The 5233-nt window shown below is 58.6% G+C and overlaps 1 protein-coding gene across 4 annotated transcripts in view; it reads left to right on the forward strand.

The window, feature by feature from the left end:
• Positions 1-20: 20 nt before the first annotated feature.
• The window catches only part of Itprip (inositol 1,4,5-trisphosphate receptor interacting protein), a 29923-nt gene continuing 24710 nt past the window's right edge, over positions 21-5233 (forward strand). Inside the window, exon 1 of one of the 4 annotated variants that reach the window (XM_033761441.1) lies at positions 21-110. The gene's annotated coding sequence lies outside the window, so the exon portion shown is untranslated. The other 3 variants (XM_010626485.3, XM_010626488.3, XM_010626486.3) reach the window with 3 other exon arrangements.

The raw sequence follows: 5233 nt of genomic DNA on the forward strand, positions 1-5233 counted from the left end.
CGAGCGGCGCTGAGCGCGGAGCCGCCCCGGCGTGGCCGCACTGCCCTCCCTCCCGGGAAAGTGGAAAGCGAGCGGGAGGGGAGCTGGTCTTTCCTCTGTCCAGCGTGACTGTGAGTACAGACCCCACGCGGGGCAGCAGCCGCCGCCGCCTGTCTCCTGAGCCACATTCAGGCCCGGGCCAGTGCCCCACCACCTCCGGGGTAGAGGGAGCCGGAGCACCGGGCCAGACTTCCCGCCTAAAGCGCGCCTTCTCCTTAAAACAAAGTGCGGCGCGCGGAGCAGGACGGTCGGGCGAGCCTCCTTCTGCCTCCCCGGCCCTCCAGCGCCCCCCAGATCCTGGCAGCGTCCTGGGCCCTGGGATTTGGGATCCAAGTCGGTGTCGGGGATGCCTCCTGTTTCCTCGTCCCTCTTTCACATTTGAGCAGGGCGCTTGCCTTATACAGGCCACTTCTCCCGAGGATAGCTGAGGCTGGGCCACTGCAGCCCCGAGTCAGGCCTGGCAGTGCAGAAGGGGTGCGGCGCAGGTGGCCTTGCTGCTGCTGACCCGAGCCCTCCCCCGGCCTGCAGTGCCCGAGTGGCTTTCGCGGTTTGCTAACTCCCTGAGTGTTGGCTGCTCCCGGCCGGCCGTTCCACCGCATCATCCGCTTGTGGCTCACCCTGGAGCGGTTCTACCTGCTCCCCTCTAACTGAGTAATTTTTGATTTACATCGGTTTCAAGCCCGGACTTTCAGGTGGCAATGATCTGAGCTTTTAACCTGATGTCAGCGTCACAGAAGTCACCCCTGTCTGCTGCTCTGCCCTCCCCCGAGGTGTGTGTGGACATCTATCTTATCAGAGGGTGAGGAGGTGCTGGGATTTATGGAGAGAAAGTTGCCCACAGAGAAGCTGTCATCCCGGAGGAAGCTGGTTTTGTGTTTTTCCTTTTTGGACCCTTGGGGGTGGGGGGTCAATAAAGAGAAAGATACCAGTCCTGGTGGCGCACACCTATAATCCTAGCACTCGGGAGGCTGAGGCAGGAGAATCGCTGTGAGTTCGAGACCAGCCTGGGCTACATAGTGAGTTCCAGGTCAGTCTCAACTACACAGTGAGACCCTGTCTCAAAAAAAAAAAAAAAAAAAAAAAAAAAAAAAAAAGAGAGAGAGAGAGCAAGAGAAAGGTGGAGAGCAGGGGTCCTGTTTTATGAAGAAGGTGCAGTTTCCCAGGGAGACAGTGATGACCACCCCGTGTGTGGAGTCAGCAGGGTAGGGTTGGGGTGGTGGCTGGACGGGCCCAGTTGTCAGTGCCACCTGGCGGAGGGACAGCACTGCCAGCCTAGTGGGCACTGTTGGGAGAAGGGTCGGATTGCTGTGGGTGCTTTGTGAAGTGCGTTCTGATGGAGAAGGGCAAGCCAGACCGGGCTCCAGGACTGAGGAGCCTAAGGGTACAAGGCTGGGCCCTCAGGTGTCCGGGGAAACAGACTTGTCTGCATGGCCTAGGGTCTGTACTCAGGCAGCAGCCTAGCTGTCAGCACAGCCAGTTGCCCCAGCCATTCCCTGGGTAGGTTCCAGGGCTCCACTTTGGAGCTGAGAGGACTCCATGGAGCAGGGCCCTCCCGGAGGGGCTGGACCCACAGGCCTGCCCTCTGGTCTTGACCTGCTGGGCTGGGAGGAGCCAGCTGCTAGGTGCTGAGGGCTGAGACAGCCTCCAGCGCTGCTGCTGGCTTTGCAGTGCTTGTGTCCATGCTGTTTGGAGACAGGGCCTAGGGCCAAGGCACATAGCTGACAGGAGGCCTGTGCTCTAGATTCACTCCCCAGCCCAGTGCCCTTCAGAACAGCCCTGATGATTGAGGCCTAGACACCGTGGGCTTAACTCATCTAATCTTCAGAAGAGTCCTGTGGAGTGTTGTTGTCCCCATTTTTCAGATGAGGAGACTGAGGCCCAGGGCAATAAAGTGTTAGGCTGTAAGCTGAGTGCCAGTCACTGAGCACCGATGGAACAAGAAGCAGGTTAAGTCTGAAAGTGACTTGGGCTGGGACCCTCATGGGAAGGAGGGGAGCGCAGTGGCCTTTTTCATTCTCTTCGGAGGATGTGCCAGCACTCAGCCTGGGCGGTGGAAGGGTGGAGAAGGGAGGAAGAGGGGCTGGCCCCGCCTTGATGGCTGAGGGAAGTCTTCCTGATCACCCAGCAGCTGGAGGTGGCAGGGCCAGGTCGGGTCTGACATGAGGTGGTGAGTCAGCGCCACCTGGGCGCATGCAGGCCTGACACAGGCAGGGGCCACAGGTGCAGAGTGCCCAGGAGTGCCGGGCTGGCCTCCTAACTGCAGCCCTTCACCCTGCCCTGCTGACCGCTTCCTTGTCCGAGTCCTACCCCTACACAGAGGCCGCACGTGGCCATCCAGGAAGCCTGTGCCCACGCCCTCCATGCCAGGTATGTGATTGCTTAGCTCCTGAGAACATCTCAGCACCTGATCAGCTACCTGAGCATCGCAAAGCATCCTGTCCAGAGACGCTGGGACAGAACAGGCTCAGCACGGGGCAGCAAGCAGTCCCTGGAAAGGCAGCTGGTGCCCAGCGGGTTGCCCAGGGGTGCTAGCCCCAGGGACTGGCTTAGCTGTGCCTGCTCAGAAGCCTTATTCTGTCATTTTCAGAGTGGTTGGGCTCCTGCGCCACCCTGATAGCTCCCAGAAGAGGGTGTGCATGTCAGAATGCTTGCTTATTAATTTGTAGGATTTTGGGGACCGTTGTTACCCAGACTGGACGTCATCTTGTCATCTGTTCCCTGCATCCGGGGCAAGCCTTTGGGGAGCCTTTGCTTAGCAAAGCCAGAGTCAGAGCAGGAAGGAGGGTGGGGCCCTGCTGTCTAGCAGTGCGGGCCACCTGTGTGGTCCACGCGCCAGTGGACAGCCACCTCTAAGGGGAACTGCTCAGGTCAGCCCTGGCCAGTGCCCAGGGCAGGGTTGTGTTAGCCTGCAGCTTTGCTCACTTTATTCTTTTTGTTGTTGTTTTTGGTACCAGGGATCAAACTCCAGACCTTGTGCTTGTAAGGCTGGCAGCAGAACCTCTGCGCTAAATCCCTGGCCCACCCTTTATTCTTGTATAACTGGCATTTCTCATTGTATTTACTTGTTTGTTCAGTGCTCTCTGAGCCTTAGCTCCTAGCTACACAGATTTGCCTAAGTTCGATGCAGCCTCAGAGTCATGGATACAGGCCCAAGGAGTAAATGCTCTGCGCAAATTAAGAGGCTGGTGCGGTAGCTGGGAGGGTCGGAAGAAAGCCAGGCACAGAGTGGTGAAGCGCAGCCCCCAGTCAGCGCTGAGCCCTGGGGACCTGAGTCAGGCAGCCTCCTTTCCCGGCCCTGCCCATGACGTGGGGTGAAGCCATCCCAGGGCAGTGTGCGCTGTGCCTCGGGTCCCCTTCCCTACCCGGCCAGCCCCTGGGGACTTGGTCTCTGTCCAGGCCTCTTGGGGCTCGTCTTTCCGTGCCCAGATCCAGGGAGGTGTGGCCTGGGTGGGCATACTGTGCAGGCCAGGGTCCTGCCTCTGCCGCACTGGGTGTTTTCAGTGGCCGGGCAAGCGCCTGGTCTATTCCAAGCCTCGGGTTCTCATCGGGAGAAGGGAGGAGCCACAGGGCTGGGGATTGAGCTGGCTGAGGTGGAGAAAGCCCTGAGCTGAACCGATGCCCGACCAGCACGAAGGGCGGTGAGCATCTGCACTCTCTGCCAAGCTGGCTGTCCTGCCAGGCCACTACTTTGACCTCAGTGCCTGAATGGAGGACGACGTCCTTGGGGTCCCCCGAGCAGCCAGTTCCACACTGAGGACAAAGCTGCTTGTCCTGTCCTTTTGATGTGTTCTGGTTGGTTCAAATCATGGCCTGTCCCAAGGATCCAAAGAGGAGGCAGAATAAAGAGGCCTTCTGGAGATCAGGGGCCCTCCATAATGCCCAGCAGGCCTCGGGAACCTAGGACAGTTGGGACCCTGGTGGATTCCCCTGCATCCCTGAGGCCACCCAGGAAGCACTTCTCAGTGACATCGCTGTTGCCCAGGCAACGCCTCCATCTTAAGCAACATGGAGGAGGCTGACCAACCCCAACTGTAAGGTCAGAGTTCGCAGGAAAGGAAGGGATGCAGAGGACTGCCCAGGTCACTTCCCGGTCTGGGGAGGGGACAGAGGCGTGGGGACCCCATTCTGAGGTTGGGGCTATGGTCTGACTGAGGCAGGGAGTGCTCTGCTGGCCTGTCAGGCTCTTTATTCTCCCAGAGTCTGTGAGGAGGGGTGGGGAGGGCGGGCGGGCTTTCCCTCTTCCTCCTCCTCCCCCCAAGGACATGAGAAGCAGAGCCACTCACCTCCTTACTGTGGAGGCCACCTGACCCAATTCCACTGCCCTAGAGGCAGATGGCGCCAGCTGGACTTGGAAACTTATCCTGACATCCAGCTCAGGCTTCCCCGAGGGCCCTGTGTGGATTAGGGTGACCCCAGCGCCCTGTGCTGTTAGTTGGCGGTTTCTGAGATGTACTTGGTACTTGGAGTGTGGTGTTCTCCACCAGAGAAACTCCGTGGGGCTGGCGCTGTCCACAAGGCTGGACTCATTCTGCAGTTCTGATGCTCTTGATGGTGACTCACAGTTTCGGCCACTTTCTGTGTGTGTGTGGTGTGTGTGGTATTGGGGACTGAACCCAGAACCTTTGCATTAAGCTACATCCCCAGTCCTTTTTAATTTTTAATTTGAGATAGTCTCACTGAGTTGCCCAGGCTGGCCTTGAACTTTGGACCCTCCTGCCTCAGCCTTCCACAGCACTGGGGTTACAGGCGTGTGCCCCACGCCAGGGCCATGTCTTCTAAAGTGGTGCCTTCTGCCATCCTCAGACAGAATCCCTGAGATGCCAACCCAAGGGGCGGAAGATGCGGGGAAGGCGAACACAGAAGTGAAAAGCTGGGGTTTCGGAATAGCAGCTACCCGTCGTCTTTGAACTCCAAGTACCTGGTTCAGGCTTGCTTTGTGTGTCCTGGCCCTGCTCCAGGCATCCCTGGTGTCCAGTGCGCGGGTGGTCAGAGTTATTGCCCTAATTCTTGTGTGAGTGTAGCATTTCCAGGACTGTAAGTGAAGTTGGGGTGTCTTCAGCAGAGAAGACTGCCTCCAGGTTGTGTTCTCATGTACAAAACCAGCCCCCACGTCCTTTGTCGTGACCTTTGGTCCTGAGGACAGTCACGTGACTTTATCCATCTAGCACCTGCTCTGAGCAGAGCCCCCCCCCCC

Source organism: Fukomys damarensis, unplaced genomic scaffold (genome assembly GCF_012274545.1).
Source record: "Fukomys damarensis isolate Sample0158 unplaced genomic scaffold, DMR_v1.0_HiC HiC_scaffold_8, whole genome shotgun sequence".
Taxonomy (NCBI): Eukaryota; Metazoa; Chordata; class Mammalia; order Rodentia; family Bathyergidae; genus Fukomys; species Fukomys damarensis.